Here is a 17,888-nt window from a genome sequence, read left to right on the forward strand (position 1 = left end):
CGATACCCCTCCTTGCTGGTTTGGTGGACTGCGTTTGCCAAGCCCAAGATTCGTCAGACTTTGATTTTCTACTGTGCTGCTAGGACGCGTGATTTTAAGAACACGTATGAATATTACTACTCTGTCCTGCGTGAACTATATGACGCGGCGGGTACCTCTCCACTGCGGATCCCTGATGTTCGTCGTATTAAAGCCAAGCTCTTGAGCCTTAAACGACGACAGATGGATGGTCTGCGAGTTAAGTCGAAACCTCACTCTCTTGTTGAAGGTGAACTGACATCCTTGTACCACCTGCTACGGCATCAGACTCGTCGTCGTCGCTCCTTCATCTCTTCTCTTACGGTGGATGATGGGCGACAGCTTATTGCACAGGAGGAAATGGTTCGTGCTCTTCATCAGTATTACACTAGTCTATATTCTGCCGATGATTCTGGTGAGTCTCTTTCGGATGATGTCTTTGGGGATCTAACTGCGACGATCGCGCCTGACGCGAACGGCGAATTTCTCCGGGAGTTCCAGGTAGATGATGTTTTCGATTTTATTGCTCGCTCTCCGTCCAGTAAATCGCCGGGTCCAGACGGCCTGCCTAAAGAATTTTATCTCCGTTTTTGGCCTCTTTTGGGTGACATTTTTACGCAGATTTTAAATGAGATTGTCAGGGGGATGGATGTGCCTGCCGATTTTAAAGTAGGGAAAATTGTTTTAATCCCGAAGTCCTCTGGTCGTTTATCTGCTGCCAATCTTCGTCCGCTCACATTGCTGAATTTTGACTATAAGACAGCTGCTAGAGCGCTCAATAGCCGGTTGTCTTCTCTGCTTCGGGGTGTGATTGGTGCACATCAATGTTGTTTTCATGATAGATCTATTCTGACACCAGTAGCCGAATATCGGGATGTTGTCTCGGTTGCGGCGGTTACAAACGTACATTGTGCCTTTGCCTTCCTTGATTTTTATAAGGCTTTTGATCACGTCAGTCATGTGTTTTTAGATCGTGTTTTAGGTACAATAGGTTTTAACGCTTCATCACGTGGTGTTCTTGGCAATTTGTATAGGGGAATAACAGCTCGGGTGTCAGTCAATGGGCAGCTGACGCCGCCCATTGCTATCCGCCGCGGAGTGCCTCAGGGTAGTCCGCTCTCTATGTCTTTATTCGTGTTGTCCCTGGAACCGCTGCTTCGGACTATTGCTCTCAAGCTTCAGGGTATGTCCCTCTCTGGTGGGAAGCTCTCTGTTAAGGCATATGCGGATGATGTCGTTGTTCTCCTCCGTCAACGTGATGAGATCCCGTTGTTGAAAGGGGCAGTTGATGCATACTGTCGTGTCTCTGGAGCGCGTCTCAATCAGGGCAAATGTAAGTTCCTTGATATTCGAGGATTTCGCGATGCTGACGTCCCTTGGGCCACTTTTGTCGATCGCCATACGTCCTTGGGGATTATCATTGATCGGTGTCCTCTAAAAATGGCGGCTCTCAATTGGAAATCTGTCACCGAGAAGATACAGGGGGCTCTGATGGTCCATGAGCAGCGCTCTGCTACCATTTTGCAAAAAGTCAGAATTTTAGACACCTACGTCCTATGTAAAGCTTATTATGTTGCTCAGCTGTTCCCACTTCCAATGATGGTGGCGAAAAGGTTGCGCCAATTGTCTAGCAGGTTTATATGGAAGGGCCACCTATTCAAGTTACGTTACGAGGTAATGACGAAACCGCGTCTCTCCGGAGGCTTGGGCCTCTCTGACATTACTCGCAAGGCGTCTGCTTTGTACGTCCGCCGAACGACTCTAATTGTTACGCAAGAAGTGACTTCAATTACATCCAGGCTTTTTACTGTTGTGCGTCCGGCGAGCCTTGCTCCACCTGTCGATGTCGGACGCCTCAATTTTAAGTTGAAACACATTCGGGAATTTTACATTGCGGTGAGTTACCTCGGTGACGTCTTCTTGCGGCGACCGGTGCCAACGACCAAGGGCTTGATTGCCCGCTGGGAGGGGCTGGCCGGTCCCAATCCAATAGAACTGGCGTCTCCATCTGTGTCCTGGAGGAACGTCTGGAAGAACGTTAGTCTGCCGATCCACTCTATGGCCGTGGCGTCCACGTGGTATAGGGTAATAAATAATTTGGTTCCCACCAATGTACGACTGCACCGTATTGGTCTTTCTGACACGGACACCTGTACTCGGTGTGGTCTCCTGGATACCCTTGAACATCGATTCACCTGCTGTGGGCACCTTGCTAATTGGCGTTGGCTCAGGAAACAACTTGCTTTTGTCACTAGGTCTGCTGAAGCCGCTTATACTATTGACATCATCGTCCGGCCCGATTCTTCCTTTTTTCCGCGGACGAAGCTCCATACCGTCATGTGGTTGATTGGCCATTTCGTACATTTTGTCAACAGTTGTCATGAAGAGGATGGACACCTAGCGTTTCGGCAGTACATGCTTACTGCTTACTGGCAGCGCTTGCGATTGCCAGGCCTCCGAGATGATTTTGCCAATATGCTTAGCCTGACATTTGAAAGAGAGGGTGTTGGCTAAGGTCACCTGTGTGAGCCATTTTCTTTTATACTGTTTCTGAATTTGCCGCCTTTATGTATGTTTCTTCTCTACACCAGGACTGAAGTTTTCGTGTTTTAACCTTTATTTCAGTAAGCAGTCTACATTATATAGTTATGTTTTAGGATTTTAATTTCAGTACTGTACTTCTTTTGAAGTGGCTGTGTGGTGGATATTCTTTAATATTTTTTTCAATAGATATATTCGCTCGAGTGGTAGAGTGTCTGCTTCAAAAAAAAAAAAAAAAAAAAGGGGTATGATTCCTGCTTAGCGTACAGGAGTTATTATTAAAAAAAAAAAAAAAAAAGTGGTAGAGCACTGGTCTCGTAAACCAGGGGTCGTGAGTTCGAACCTCACAGAAGGCATTCATTTTTTAAACCTTCCTGCAAGGAGCGGAGCTATCTCGAGCAGCATCTAACACATGGCAGTACACTGAATGAAAGGAATGTTCTACAACCTATGACAAGTATTCTACTGGCCTCAGAGGTTTTCTGAATGCATAGGTTGAACATTGGTTTGTATGCATTTTGTAGTATAATGTCATGCTTGGCGATGTCATTCGTTTACGAGCCTCGCTACAGTGTGCATGCACGTTATCCATGTGAAGAGGCGTAAGCAAATGCTACCATTCTGCGAGATTCCTGCAGAAGGTATACGAATTGCGTTGATATACAGAGCACAAGGGAGCCAAAGTCAAGGCCTCCGTGGCGCAATCGGCTAGCGCGTTCGGCTGTTAACCGAAAGGTTGGTGGTTCGAGCCCACCCGGGGGCGAAATCGTTTTAACCGGCACCGAGGTGAGGACATACGTCAACTTTGTTAGAGATACACAGCTAGTGTGACAATTTGGCTGTGTTTGAGTGATGCCACAGAGCCTTATACACATTCAGCCAAGTGACACTGTAGGTAAAAACATGGCCCTACACACACGTTCTGCTGTTTTCCTTTTTATTCGTCATGTGTGACACTGCAGTAGAGCGACGCCCACCACAAAAGACGTATTCTTTACATTCAATTTCAGCGTATACGTCGCGAGTGCCATATGACAGGGCCTGTCTCTCGATGTCGATTTGTATTTGGTGTCTCTTAAGTGTCGGTCTGCAGTAGGCCGCTGTTGGCCGAGCGACGTGCAGTCGCCTTACATGAAGCCCCATGGGCAACGCCAGTGCCACTGTGGACAACAGCATACTGTAGCCAGAGAGACGAGCCGAAAGGCGCATTTCGCAGTCGAGCCACGCTGTCCCACAAGCTGTGCACTAGGTCAGGATTGTGCAGACCGCAAACTTTTAGTGGGCCGACGCTCGTCGTCGATCGCAAGGGCGAAACATTCAAGAGATTTGGAAAACGGCAATGTGGACACCCCCAGCAGCAGCTGTGTGCCAAATCCGATATCTGGTCGAGGGCTGCAAGATTCAGTATGATGAAGTACCAATTTGGGGATAGCTCACAAACGCTAAGCTGCCGCCTTCTTAGCTCAGTGGTAGAGCACTGGTCTCGTAAACCAGGGGTCGTGAGTTCGAACCTCACAGAAGGCATTCATTTTTTAAACCTTCCTGCAAGGAGCGGAGCTATCTCGAGCAGCATCTAACACATGGCAGTACACTGAATGAAAGGGATGTTCTACAACCTATGACAAGTATTCTACTGGCCTCAGAGGTTTTCTGAATGCATAGGTTGAACATTGGTTTGTATGCATTTTGTAGTATAATGTCATGCTTGGCGATGTCATTCGTTTACGAGCCTCGCTACAGTGTGCATGCACGTTATCCATGTGAAGAGGCGTAAGCAAATGCTACCATTCTGCGAGATTCCTGCAGAAGGTATACGAATTGCGTTGATATACAGAGCACAAGGGAGCCAAAGTCAAGGCCTCCGTGGCGCAATCGGCTAGCGCGTTCGGCGGTTAACCGAAAGGTTGGTGGTTCGAGCCCACCCGGGGGCGAAATCGTTTTAACGGGCACCGAGGTGAGGACATACGTCAACTTTGTTAGAGATACACAGCTAGTGTGACAATTTGGCTGCGTTTGAGTGATGCCACAGAGCCTTATACACATTCAGCCAAGTGACACTGTAGGTAAAAACATGGCCCTACACAGACGTTCTACTGTTTTCCTTTTTATTCGTCATGTGTGACACTGCAGTAGAGGGACGCCCACTACAAAAGACGCATTCTTTACATTCAATTTCAGCATATACGTCGCGAGTGCCATATGACAGGGCCTGTCTCTCGATGTCGATTTGTATTTGGTGTCTCTTAAGTGTCGGTCTGCAGTAGGCCGCTGTTGGCCGAGCGACGTGCAGTCGCCTTACATGAAGCCCCATGGGCAACGCCAGTGCCACTGTGGACAACAGCATACTGTAGCCAGAGAGACGAGCCGAAAGGCGCATTTCGCAGTCGAGCCACGCTGTCCCACAAGCTGTGCACTAGGTCAGGATTGTGCAGACCGCAAACTTTTAGTGGGCCGACGCTCGTCGTCGATCGCAAGGGCGAAACATTCAAGAGATTTGGAAAACGGCAATGTGGACACCCCCAGCAGCAGCTGTGTGCCAAATCCGATATCTGGTCGAGGGCTGCAAGATTCAGTATGATGAAGTACCAATTTGGGGATAGCTCACAAACGCTAAGCTGCCGCCTTCTTAGCTCAGTGGTAGAGCACTGGTCTCGTAAACCAGGGGTCGTGAGTTCGAACCTCACAGAAGGCATTCATTTTTTAAACCTTCCTGCAAGGAGCGGAGCTATCTCGAGCAGCATCTAACACATGGCAGTACACTGAATGAAAGGAATGTTCTACAACCTATGACAAGTATTCTACTGGCCTCAGAGGTTTTCTGAATGCATAGGTTGAACATTGGTTTGTATGCATTTTGTAGTATAATGTCATGCTTGGCGATGTCATTCGTTTACGAGCCTCGCTACAGTGTGCATGCACGTTATCCATGTGAAGAGGCGTAAGCAAATGCTACCATTCTGCGAGATTCCTGCAGAAGGTATACGAATTGCGTTGATATACAGAGCACAAGGGAGCCAAAGTCAAGGCCTCCGTGGCGCAATCGGCTAGCGCGTTCGGCTGTTAACCGAAAGGTTGGTGGTTCGAGCCCACCCGGGGGCGAAATCGTTTTAACCGGCACCGAGGTGAGGACATACGTCAACTTTGTTAGAGATACACAGCTAGTGTGACAATTTGGCTGCGTTTGAGTGATGCCACAGAGCCTTATACACATTCAGCCAAGTGACACTGTAGGTAAAAACATGGCCCTACACAGACGTTCTACTGTTTTCCTTTTTATTCGTCATGTGTGACACTGCAGTAGAGGGACGCCCACTACAAAAGACGCATTCTTTACATTCAATTTCAGCATATACGTCGCGAGTGCCATATGACAGGGCCTGTCTCTCGATGTCGATTTGTATTTGGTGTCTCTTAAGTGTCGGTCTGCAGTAGGCCGCTGTTGGCCGAGCGACGTGCAGTCGCCTTACATGAAGCCCCATGGGCAACGCCAGTGCCACTGTGGACAACAGCATACTGTAGCCAGAGAGACGAGCCGAAAGGCGCATTTCGCAGTCGAGCCACGCTGTCCCACAAGCTGTGCACTAGGTCAGGATTGTGCAGACCGCAAACTTTTAGTGGGCCGACGCTCGTCGTCGATCGCAAGGGCGAAACATTCAAGAGATTTGGAAAACGGCAATGTGGACACCCCCAGCAGCAGCTGTGTGCCAAATCCGATATCTGGTCGAGGGCTGCAAGATTCAGTATGATGAAGTACCAATTTGGGGATAGCTCACAAACGCTAAGCTGCCGCCTTCTTAGCTCAGTGGTAGAGCACTGGTCTCGTAAACCAGGGGTCGTGAGTTCGAACCTCACAGAAGGCATTCATTTTTTAAACCTTCCTGCAAGGAGCGGAGCTATCTCGAGCAGCATCTAACACATGGCAGTACACTGAATGAAAGGAATGTTCTACAACCTATGACAAGTATTCTACTGGCCTCAGAGGTTTTCTGAATGCATAGGTTGAACATTGGTTTGTATGCATTTTGTAGTATAATGTCATGCTTGGCGATGTCATTCGTTTACGAGCCTCGCTACAGTGTGCATGCACGTTATCCATGTGAAGAGGCGTAAGCAAATGCTACCATTCTGCGAGATTCCTGCAGAAGGTATACGAATTGCGTTGATATACAGAGCACAAGGGAGCCAAAGTCAGGGCCTCCGTGGCGCAATCGGCTAGCGCGTTCGGCTGTTAACCGAAAGGTTGGTGGTTCGAGCCCACCCGGGGGCGAAATCGTTTTAACCGGCACCGAGGTGAGGACATACGTCAACTTTGTTAGAGATACACAGCTAGTGTGACAATTTGGCTGCGTTTGAGTGATGCCACAGAGCCTTATACACATTCAGCCAAGTGACACTGTAGGTAAAAACATGGCCCTACACAGACGTTCTACTGTTTTCCTTTTTATTCGTCATGTGTGACACTGCAGTAGAGGGACGCCCACTACAAAAGACGCATTCTTTACATTCAATTTCAGCATATACGTCGCGAGTGCCATATGACAGGGCCTGTCTCTCGATGTCGATTTGTATTTGGTGTCTCTTAAGTGTCGGTCTGCAGTAGGCCGCTGTTGGCCGAGCGACGTGCAGTCGCCTTACATGAAGCCCCATGGGCAACGCCAGTGCCACTGTGGACAACAGCATACTGTAGCCAGAGAGACGAGCCGAAAGGCGCATTTCGCAGTCGAGCCACGCTGTCCCACAAGCTGTGCACTAGGTCAGGATTGTGCAGACCGCAAACTTTTAGTGGGCCGACGCTCGTCGTCGATCGCAAGGGCGAAACATTCAAGAGATTTGGAAAACGGCAATGTGGACACCCCCAGCAGCAGCTGTGTGCCAAATCCGATATCTGGTCGAGGGCTGCAAGATTCAGTATGATGAAGTACCAATTTGGGGATAGCTCACAAACGCTAAGCTGCCGCATTCTTAGCTCAGTGGTAGAGCACTGGTCTCGTAAACCAGGGGTCGTGAGTTCGAACCTCACAGAAGGCATTCATTTTTTAAACCTTCCTGCAAGGAGCGGAGCTATCTCGAGCAGCATCTAACACATGGCAGTACACTGAATGAAAGGGATGTTCTACAACCTATGACAAGTATTCTACTGGCCTCAGAGGTTTTCTGAATGCATAGGTTGAACATTGGTTTGTATGCATTTTGTAGTATAATGTCATGCTTGGCGATGTCATTCGTTTACGAGCCTCGCTACAGTGTGCATGCACGTTATCCATGTGAAGAGGCGTAAGCAAATGCTACCATTCTGCGAGATTCCTGCAGAAGGTATACGAATTGCGTTGATATACAGAGCACAAGGGAGCCAAAGTCAAGGCCTCCGTGGCGCAATCGGCTAGCGCGTTCGGCTGTTAACCGAAAGGTTGGTGGTTCGAGCCCACCCGGGGGCGAAATCGTTTTAACCGGCACCGAGGTGAGGACATACGTCAACTTTGTTAGAGATACACAGCTAGTGTGACAATTTGGCTGCGTTTGAGTGATGCCACAGAGCCTTATACACATTCAGCCAAGTGACACTGTAGGTAAAAACATGGCCCTACACAGACGTTCTACTGTTTTCCTTTTTATTCGTCATGTGTGACACTGCAGTAGAGGGACGCCCACTACAAAAGACGCATTCTTTACATTCAATTTCAGCATATACGTCGCGAGTGCCATATGACAGGGCCTGTCTCTCGATGTCGATTTGTATTTGGTGTCTCTTAAGTGTCGGTCTGCAGTAGGCCGCTGTTGGCCGAACGACGTGCAGTCGCCTTACATGAAGCCCCATGGGCAACGCCAGTGCCACTGTGGACAACAGCATACTGTAGCCAGAGAGACGAGCCGAAAGGCGCATTTCGCAGTCGAGCCACGCTGTCCCACAAGCTGTGCACTAGGTCAGGATTGTGCAGACCGCAAACTTTTAGTGGGCCGACGCTCGTCGTCGATCGCAAGGGCGAAACATTCAAGAGATTTGGAAAACGGCAATGTGGACACCCCCAGCAGCAGCTGTGTGCCAAATCCGATATCTGGTCGAGGGCTGCAAGATTCAGTATGATGAAGTACCAATTTGGGGATAGCTCACAAACGCTAAGCTGCCGCCTTCTTAGCTCAGTGGTAGAGCACTGGTCTCGTAAACCAGGGGTCGTGAGTTCGAACCTCACAGAAGGCATTCATTTTTTAAACCTTCCTGCAAGGAGCGGAGCTATCTCGAGCAGCATCTAACACATGGCAGTACACTGAATGAAAGGAATGTTCTACAACCTATGACAAGTATTCTACTGGCCTCAGAGGTTTTCTGAATGCATAGGTTGAACATTGGTTTGTATGCATTTTGTAGTATAATGTCATGCTTGGCGATGTCATTCGTTTACGAGCCTCGCTACAGTGTGCATGCACGTTATCCATGTGAAGAGGCGTAAGCAAATGCTACCATTCTGCGAGATTCCTGCAGAAGGTATACGAATTGCGTTGATATACAGAGCACAAGGGAGCCAAAGTCAAGGCCTCCGTGGCGCAATCGGCTAGCGCGTTCGGCTGTTAACCGAAAGGTTGGTGGTTCGAGCCCACCCGGGGGCGAAATCGTTTTAACCGGCACCGAGGTGAGGACATACGTCAACTTTGTTAGAGATACACAGCTAGTGTGACAATTTGGCTGCGTTTGAGTGATGCCACAGAGCCTTATACACATTCAGCCAAGTGACACTGTAGGTAAAAACATGGCCCTACACAGACGTTCTACTGTTTTCCTTTTTATTCGTCATGTGTGACACTGCAGTAGAGGGACGCCCACTACAAAAGACGCATTCTTTACATTCAATTTCAGCATATACGTCGCGAGTGCCATATGACAGGGCCTGTCTCTCGATGTCGATTTGTATTTGGTGTCTCTTAAGTGTCGGTCTGCAGTAGGCCGCTGTTGGCCGAGCGACGTGCAGTCGCCTTACATGAAGCCCCATGGGCAACGCCAGTGCCACTGTGGACAACAGCATACTGTAGCTAGAGAGACGAGCCGAAAGGCGCATTTCGCAGTCGAGCCACGCTGTCCCACAAGCTGTGCACTAGGTCAGGATTGTGCAGACCGCAAACTTTTGGTGGGCCGACGCTCGTCGTCGATCGCAAGGGCGAAACATTCAAGAGATTTGGAAAACGGCAATGTGGACACCCCCAGCAGCAGCTGTGTGCCAAATCCGATATCTGGTCGAGGGCTGCAAGATTCAGTATGATGAAGTACCAATTTGGGGATAGCTCACAAACGCTAAGCTGCCGCCTTCTTAGCTCAGTGGTAGAGCACTGGTTTCGTAAACCAGGGGTCGTGAGTTCGAACCTCACAGAAGGCATTCATTTTTTAAACCTTCCTGCAAGGAGCGGAGCTATCTCGAGCAGCATCTAACACATGGCAGTACACTGAATGAAAGGGATGTTCTACAACCTATGACAAGTATTCTACTGGCCTCAGAGGTTTTCTGAATGCATAGGTTGAACATTGGTTTGTATGCATTTTGTAGTATAATGTCATGCTTGGCGATGTCATTCGTTTACGAGCCTCGCTACAGTGTGCATGCACGTTATCCATGTGAAGAGGCGTAAGCAAATGCTACCATTCTGCGAGATTCCTGCAGAAGGTATACGAATTGCGTTGATATACAGAGCACAAGGGAGCCAAAGTCAAGGCCTCCGTGGCGCAATCGGCTAGCGCGTTCGGCTGTTAACCGAAAGGTTGGTGGTTCGAGCCCACCCGGGGGCGAAATCGTTTTAACCGGCACCGAGGTGAGGACATACGTCAACTTTGTTAGAGATACACAGCTAGTGTGACAATTTGGCTGCGTTTGAGTGATGCCACAGAGCCTTATACACATTCAGCCAAGTGACACTGTAGGTAAAAACATGGCCCTACACAGACGTTCTACTGTTTTCCTTTTTATTCGTCATGTGTGACACTGCAGTAGAGGGACGCCCACTACAAAAGACGCATTCTTTACATTCAATTTCAGCATATACGTCGCGAGTGCCATATGACAGGGCCTGTCTCTCGATGTCGATTTGTATTTGGTGTCTCTTAAGTGTCGGTCTGCAGTAGGCCGCTGTTGGCCGAGCGACGTGCAGTCGCCTTACATGAAGCCCCATGGGCAACGCCAGTGCCACTGTGGACAACAGCATACTGTAGCTAGAGAGACGAGCCGAAAGGCGCATTTCGCAGTCGAGCCACGCTGTCCCACAAGCTGTGCACTAGGTCAGGATTGTGCAGACCGCAAACTTTTGGTGGGCCGACGCTCGTCGTCGATCGCAAGGGCGAAACATTCAAGAGATTTGGAAAACGGCAATGTGGACACCCCCAGCAGCAGCTGTGTGCCAAATCCGATATCTGGTCGAGGGCTGCAAGATTCAGTATGATGAAGTACCAATTTGGGGATAGCTCACAAACGCTAAGCTGCCGCCTTCTTAGCTCAGTGGTAGAGCACTGGTTTCGTAAACCAGGGGTCGTGAGTTCGAACCTCACAGAAGGCATTCATTTTTTAAACCTTCCTGCAAGGAGCGGAGCTATCTCGAGCAGCATCTAACACATGGCAGTACACTGAATGAAAGGGATGTTCTACAACCTATGACAAGTATTCTACTGGCCTCAGAGGTTTTCTGAATGCATAGGTTGAACATTGGTTTGTATGCATTTTGTAGTATAATGTCATGCTTGGCGATGTCATTCGTTTACGAGCCTCGCTACAGTGTGCATGCACGTTATCCATGTGAAGAGGCGTAAGCAAATGCTACCATTCTGCGAGATTCCTGCAGAAGGTATACGAATTGCGTTGATATACAGAGCACAAGGGAGCCAAAGTCAAGGCCTCCGTGGCGCAATCGGCTAGCGCGTTCGGCTGTTAACCGAAAGGTTGGTGGTTCGAGCCCACCCGGGGGCGAAATCGTTTTAACCGGCACCGAGGTGAGGACATACGTCAACTTTGTTAGAGATACACAGCTAGTGTGACAATTTGGCTGCGTTTGAGTGATGCCACAGAGCCTTATACACATTCAGCCAAGTGACACTGTAGGTAAAAACATGGCCCTACACAGACGTTCTACTGTTTTCCTTTTTATTCGTCATGTGTGACACTGCAGTAGAGGGACGCCCACTACAAAAGACGCATTCTTTACATTCAATTTCAGCATATACGTCGCGAGTGCCATATGACAGGGCCTGTCTCTCGATGTCGATTTGTATTTGGTGTCTCTTAAGTGTCGGTCTGCAGTAGGCCGCTGTTGGCCGAGCGACGTGCAGTCGCCTTACATGAAGCCCCATGGGCAACGCCAGTGCCACTGTGGACAACAGCATACTGTAGCCAGAGAGACGAGCCGAAAGGCGCATTTCGCAGTCGAGCCACGCTGTCCCACAAGCTGTGCACTAGGTCAGGATTGTGCAGACCGCAAACTTTTAGTGGGCCGACGCTCGTCGTCGATCGCAAGGGCGAAACATTCAAGAGATTTGGAAAACGGCAATGTGGACACCCCCAGCAGCAGCTGTGTGCCAAATCCGATATCTGGTCGAGGGCTGCAAGATTCAGTATGATGAAGTACCAATTTGGGGATAGCTCACAAACGCTAAGCTGCCGCATTCTTAGCTCAGTGGTAGAGCACTGGTCTCGTAAACCAGGGGTCGTGAGTTCGAACCTCACAGAAGGCATTCATTTTTTAAACCTTCCTGCAAGGAGCGGAGCTATCTCGAGCAGCATCTAACACATGGCAGTACACTGAATGAAAGGGATGTTCTACAACCTATGACAAGTATTCTACTGGCCTCAGAGGTTTTCTGAATGCATAGGTTGAACATTGGTTTGTATGCATTTTGTAGTATAATGTCATGCTTGGCGATGTCATTCGTTTACGAGCCTCGCTACAGTGTGCATGCACGTTATCCATGTGAAGAGGCGTAAGCAAATGCTACCATTCTGCGAGATTCCTGCAGAAGGTATACGAATTGCGTTGATATACAGAGCACAAGGGAGCCAAAGTCAAGGCCTCCGTGGCGCAATCGGCTAGCGCGTTCGGCTGTTAACCGAAAGGTTGGTGGTTCGAGCCCACCCGGGGGCGAAATCGTTTTAACCGGCACCGAGGTGAGGACATACGTCAACTTTGTTAGAGATACACAGCTAGTGTGACAATTTGGCTGCGTTTGAGTGATGCCACAGAGCCTTATACACATTCAGCCAAGTGACACTGTAGGTAAAAACATGGCCCTACACAGACGTTCTACTGTTTTCCTTTTTATTCGTCATGTGTGACACTGCAGTAGAGGGACGCCCACTACAAAAGACGCATTCTTTACATTCAATTTCAGCATATACGTCGCGAGTGCCATATGACAGGGCCTGTCTCTCGATGTCGATTTGTATTTGGTGTCTCTTAAGTGTCGGTCTGCAGTAGGCCGCTGTTGGCCGAGCGACGTGCAGTCGCCTTACATGAAGCCCCATGGGCAACGCCAGTGCCACTGTGGACAACAGCATACTGTAGCCAGAGAGACGAGCCGAAAGGCGCATTTCGCAGTCGAGCCACGCTGTCCCACAAGCTGTGCACTAGGTCAGGATTGTGCAGACCGCAAACTTTTAGTGGGCCGACGCTCGTCGTCGATCGCAAGGGCGAAACATTCAAGAGATTTGGAAAACGGCAATGTGGACACCCCCAGCAGCAGCTGTGTGCCAAATCCGATATCTGGTCGAGGGCTGCAAGATTCAGTATGATGAAGTACCAATTTGGGGATAGCTCACAAACGCTAAGCTGCCGCCTTCTTAGCTCAGTGGTCAGTTCCGCTTTAGACGCCGTGCAGTGTGGACGTGCCTAGTCTTCCGCTCCGCCGTAGCGTTACGTATAGTGGACTATCGTTTTTGTTTACGTGTTGTGTTGCAACTTCTGTGAGTGTTTCTCCGTCGTTGTTTCGTACCTTGTGTTTTTTTTCTGTCCTTATTTCAGTGTTTTTTGTGTAGCGGTTTCGACCGCATATTTTGAAAATGTCGTCCCAGGTTATTCCTCGTCAGGCTACAGTTAGTTTTGCTTTTGACAAGTCAACCCGCCATGTGCAACCTAGTTCTCTTGAGATTCATGATTGGTTGGTGGATACCTTTGGTGTTCATTCGGATCAGGTGCACACTGCTTATTTTGATACCGAACTGTATGTTTTCTTTGTTAAGTTTATGGACCCACTTCAGGTTGATAAAATTCTTTCTAAATATGGTCATCAAGTTCTCTTTCGGCATCGGGATGATTCTGTAAGTACCGTGCTGCTTTCCAATGCTTCCATCACGTATACCAATGTTCGTGTTTACAACCTTCCACCGGAGGTGGATAATGTCTATCTTAAGGAGGGTCTACAGAAGTATGGTGATGTAAAGAGCATTCGCCTTGAACGCTGGTCAAGCCAACATCGCCTGCAATGTTACAGTGGTATTCGTTCAGTCGAAATGCACGTTAAGCAGAATATTCCATCTCACCTGCAGATCGGTGGATATCGTGTCCATGTAACATATAGTGGTCAGGTTGGCACCTGTTTTTTGTGCAATGAAAGTGGTCACGTGCGTTCCGACTGTCCGCGGAGAGTTTTTGTTTTAAAAAATTCTCTGGAACAGCGTCGCAAGTTAACGGTCGCTGACCTCGTTGCAGGTGGTTCTGCTCTTGGTGTAGCACAGTCCAGTGGTAGTAGCGCCCCGCCACAGGTTTTGCGCACCCCTGACACAGAATTTCCTCCTTTGCGTGCTAAATCTGATGTTGTTCCGTCTGTCCCTCAGGTGGGTGTGCCACTTTTGAATAATAAGAGGCGTCGCCCACACGATGGAAATAGTACGGATGAGGATCTCCCTGAGATGCCCCAGTCCGAGCGACCGGCATCCTCCGAGCCACTGTGTACTGTAGCTGCTCCCTGCCCTCCTGAGGTAGCGGTTCCGGTGGCGGCTGCTGGCGCCCCTCCGGCCTCCGACGCAGCTTCTCTCGAGTCGGGTCGTCGGTCGGGCCTGTTGGCGCCGTCTTCCGAACCGACTTCGATGTCACAACAAGTGGAGCCGCGACAACTTCCTGCTTCGCTGCCCCATACCTCTGCCAGCGGAGCAGCTCCGCTTCCTTCCAACTCTGCGGCCTCGGACCTTCCTGCTCACGTTTCGCCTCCGTGCAGTCCATGTTTGCCGGAAGCTAGTGCAGGTGTTGACCATTCCGTTTTGTCGGATGTTTCCCCCGCGACCCCGGATCCCGCATGTGGACCGGCGCGGGTGGTGTCGGATACAGAACTTGACCCTCCTACGTCACCGGCGGCTGAAGTTTCCTTGCCCGTCAGCCGACGCAAGTTACGCGTTCAGCCGAACGTTAATGCTGTTCGTAAAAAACCGAAACGTAAGGGATCCGCGGAACGGGGTAGCAGTCCCCCTCCCTCGGATGCCTCCGTCACCCCTGCTATGGACTGTGACGCTGGTGCGTCGGTGTAGGTGATTTGTTTTCTCGCTTTTCTCTCTATGGTTCAAGCATACACCTTTCTTACCTTAAATGTTAACCGTATTGAGTCCGACGTTCGCATTGCCTCCTTGCGGCAGTTTATTTACGACGCCTGTGCGGACGTAGTGTTTTTGCAGGAAGTGTTGTTTTCTGATCTCTCTCTACCTGGATTTCAAACTGTTTTTAATGTCGCGCCGGAATATTCAACAGGAACTGCTCTTTTCTTTCGAGAGGGCATTCCTATTACTGACATTGAATTCCTTGACTCTGGCCGTGGGATTGGTTGTCGTCTTTTTGATCTCCGCCTCGTTGTTTTGTATGCCCCCTCTGGTTCGGGTCACACTGTGGCTCGTTCGCGCTTTTATAAAGAAGAGCTTATTTATCTTTTGCGCCAGAGTCCTCGGAGTCTCCTGCTCGGAGGCGATTTTAATTGTGTTTTACGCCCTGCAGACCAGTCCCCCAATTTTAATTATTGCCGTGATTTACATGACTTAGTTCGTACGATGCATCTGCGTGATGTTTGGGAACACAAATATCCAACCCTGGTGAAATATACGTTTTTTACCGCGTCCTCATGCAGTAGACTCGACAGATTCTATTTATCTGATTTTTTATGTGATAAAATTCTTTCTGTCGATGTTATTCCTACTAGTTTTTCTGACCATTGTGCTTTTACTGCAACTGTAAATCTTAGTCGCCAACCTGCAAAACTTTATCGTTCCCAGTGGATGTTAAATGTTTCCCACCTTGCCGACAGTGCTATGGATGATGTTATAAGTGGCGTGTGGGAGCGATGTCTTCGCTCTGTCCCGCGATACCCCTCCTTGCTGGTTTGGTGGACTGCGTTTGCCAAGCCCAAGATTCGTCAGACTTTGATTTTCTACTGTGCTGCTAGGACGCGTGATTTTAAGAACACGTATGAATATTACTACTCTGTCCTGCGTGAACTATATGACGCGGCGGGTACCTCTCCACTGCGGATCCATGATGTTCGTCGTATTAAAGCCAAGCTCTTGAGCCTTAAACGACGACAGATGGATGGTCTGCGAGTTAAGTCGAAACCTCACTCTCTTGTTGAAGGTGAACTGACATCCTTGTACCACCTGCTACGGCATCAGACTCGTCGTCGTCGCTCCTTCATCTCTTCTCTTACGGTGGATGATGGGCGACAGCTTAGTGCACAGGAGGAAATGGTTCGTGCTCTTCATCAGTATTACACTAGTCTCTATTCTGCCGATGATTCTGGTGAGTCTCTTTCGGATGATGTCTTTGGGGATCTAACTGCGACGATCGCGCCTGACGCGAACGGCGAATTTCTCCGGGAGTTCCAGGTAGATGATGTTTTCGATTTTATTGCTCGCTCTCCGTCCAGTAAATCGCCGGGTCCAGACGGCCTGCCTAAAGAATTTTATCTCCGTTTTTGGCCTCTTTTGGGTGGCATTTTTACGCAGATTTTAAATGAGATTATCAGAGGGATGGATGTGCCTGCCGATTTTAAAGTAGGGAAAATTGTTTTAATTCCGAAGTCCTCTGGTCGTTTATCTGCTGCCAATCTTCGTCCGCTCACTTTGCTGAATTTTGACTATAAGACAGCTGCTAGAGCGCTCAATAGCCGGCTGTCTTCTCTGCTTCGGGGTGTGATTGGTGCACATCAATGTTGTTTTCATGATAGATCTATTCTGACACCAGTAGCCGAATATCGGGATGTTGTCTCGGTTGCGGCGGTTACAAACGTACATTGTGCCTTTGCCTTCCTTGATTTTTATAAGGCTTTTGATCACGTCAGTCATGTGTTTTTAGATCGTGTTTTAGGTACAATAGGTTTTAACGCTTCATCACGTGGTGTTCTTGGCAATTTGTACAGGGGAATAACAGCTCGGGTGTCAGTCAATGGGCAGCTGACGCCGCCCATTGCTATCCGCCGCGGAGTGCCTCAGGGTAGTCCGCTCTCTATGTCTTTATTCGTTTTGTCCCTGGAACCGCTGCTTCGGACTATTGCTCTCAAGCTTCAGGGTATGTCCCTCTCTGGTGGGAAGCTCTCTGTTAAGGCATATGCGGATGATGTCGTTGTTCTCCTCCGTCAACGTGATGATATCCCGTTGTTGAAAGGGGCAGTTGATGCATACTGTCGTGTCTCTGGAGCGCGTCTCAATCAGGGTAAATGTAAGTTCCTTAATATTCGAGGATTTCGCGATGCTGACGTCCCTTGGGCCACTGTTGTCGATCGCCATACGTCCTTGGGGATTATCATTGATCGGTGTCCTCTAAAAATGGCGGCTCTCAATTGGAAATCTGTCACCGAGAAGATACAGGGGGCTCTGATGGTCCATGAGCAGCGCTCTGCTACCATTTTGCAAAAAGTCAGAATTTTAGACACCTACGTCCTATGTAAAGCTTATTATGTTGCTCAGCTGTTCCCACTTCCCATGATGGTGGCGAAAAGGTTGCGCCAATTGTCTAGCAGGTTTATATGGAAGGGCCATCTATTCAAGTTACGTTACGAGGTAATGACGAAACCGCGTCTCTCCGGAGGCTTGGGCCTCTCTGACATTACTCGCAAGGCGTCTGCTTTGTACGTCCGCCGAACGACTCTAATTGTTACGCAAGAAGTGACTTCAATTACATCCAGGCTTTTTACTGTTGTGCGTCCGGCGAGCCTTGCTCCACCTGTCGATGTCGGACGCCTAAATTTTAAGTTGAAACACATTCGGGAATTTTACATTGCGGTGAGTTACCTCGGTGACGTCTTCTTGCGGCGACCGGTGCCAACGACCAAGAGCTTGATTGCCCGCTGGGAGGGGCTGGCCAGTCCCAATCCAATAGAACTGGCGTCTCCATCC

General features: G+C 49.2%; 17 non-coding genes across 17 annotated transcripts; all 17 read left to right on the forward strand.

The window, feature by feature from the left end:
* The first annotated feature begins 3,248 nt into the window (after nt 1–3,248).
* Trnan-guu lies at nt 3,249–3,322 on the forward strand. Its single transcript has one exon. It is a non-coding gene; the product is annotated as a tRNA-Asn (tRNA).
* Nucleotides 3,323–4,011: 689 nt separating this feature from the next.
* On the forward strand, nt 4,012–4,083 carry Trnat-cgu. The gene has a single exon. It is a non-coding gene; the product is annotated as a tRNA-Thr (tRNA).
* A 333-nt stretch (nt 4,084–4,416) lies between these two features.
* On the forward strand, nt 4,417–4,490 carry Trnan-guu. The gene has a single exon. It is a non-coding gene; the product is annotated as a tRNA-Asn (tRNA).
* Nucleotides 4,491–5,179: 689 nt separating this feature from the next.
* Nucleotides 5,180–5,251, forward strand: Trnat-cgu. The gene has a single exon. It is a non-coding gene; the product is annotated as a tRNA-Thr (tRNA).
* Nucleotides 5,252–5,584: 333 nt separating this feature from the next.
* On the forward strand, nt 5,585–5,658 carry Trnan-guu. Its single transcript has one exon. It is a non-coding gene; the product is annotated as a tRNA-Asn (tRNA).
* Nucleotides 5,659–6,347: 689 nt separating this feature from the next.
* On the forward strand, nt 6,348–6,419 carry Trnat-cgu. The gene has a single exon. It is a non-coding gene; the product is annotated as a tRNA-Thr (tRNA).
* Nucleotides 6,420–6,752: 333 nt separating this feature from the next.
* Nucleotides 6,753–6,826, forward strand: Trnan-guu. The gene has a single exon. It is a non-coding gene; the product is annotated as a tRNA-Asn (tRNA).
* A 689-nt stretch (nt 6,827–7,515) lies between these two features.
* On the forward strand, nt 7,516–7,587 carry Trnat-cgu. Its single transcript has one exon. It is a non-coding gene; the product is annotated as a tRNA-Thr (tRNA).
* Nucleotides 7,588–7,920: 333 nt separating this feature from the next.
* Nucleotides 7,921–7,994, forward strand: Trnan-guu. The gene has a single exon. It is a non-coding gene; the product is annotated as a tRNA-Asn (tRNA).
* Nucleotides 7,995–8,683: 689 nt separating this feature from the next.
* Nucleotides 8,684–8,755, forward strand: Trnat-cgu. The gene has a single exon. It is a non-coding gene; the product is annotated as a tRNA-Thr (tRNA).
* Nucleotides 8,756–9,088: 333 nt separating this feature from the next.
* Trnan-guu lies at nt 9,089–9,162 on the forward strand. The gene has a single exon. It is a non-coding gene; the product is annotated as a tRNA-Asn (tRNA).
* A 689-nt stretch (nt 9,163–9,851) lies between these two features.
* Trnat-cgu lies at nt 9,852–9,923 on the forward strand. Its single transcript has one exon. It is a non-coding gene; the product is annotated as a tRNA-Thr (tRNA).
* A 333-nt stretch (nt 9,924–10,256) lies between these two features.
* Nucleotides 10,257–10,330, forward strand: Trnan-guu. The gene has a single exon. It is a non-coding gene; the product is annotated as a tRNA-Asn (tRNA).
* Nucleotides 10,331–11,019: 689 nt separating this feature from the next.
* On the forward strand, nt 11,020–11,091 carry Trnat-cgu. The gene has a single exon. It is a non-coding gene; the product is annotated as a tRNA-Thr (tRNA).
* Nucleotides 11,092–11,424: 333 nt separating this feature from the next.
* Nucleotides 11,425–11,498, forward strand: Trnan-guu. The gene has a single exon. It is a non-coding gene; the product is annotated as a tRNA-Asn (tRNA).
* Nucleotides 11,499–12,187: 689 nt separating this feature from the next.
* Nucleotides 12,188–12,259, forward strand: Trnat-cgu. The gene has a single exon. It is a non-coding gene; the product is annotated as a tRNA-Thr (tRNA).
* A 333-nt stretch (nt 12,260–12,592) lies between these two features.
* Nucleotides 12,593–12,666, forward strand: Trnan-guu. The gene has a single exon. It is a non-coding gene; the product is annotated as a tRNA-Asn (tRNA).
* The last annotated feature ends 5,222 nt before the right edge of the window (nt 12,667–17,888 follow it).

Source organism: Schistocerca piceifrons, chromosome 5 (genome assembly GCF_021461385.2).
Source record: "Schistocerca piceifrons isolate TAMUIC-IGC-003096 chromosome 5, iqSchPice1.1, whole genome shotgun sequence".
NCBI lineage: Eukaryota > Metazoa > Arthropoda > Insecta > Orthoptera > Acrididae > Schistocerca > Schistocerca piceifrons.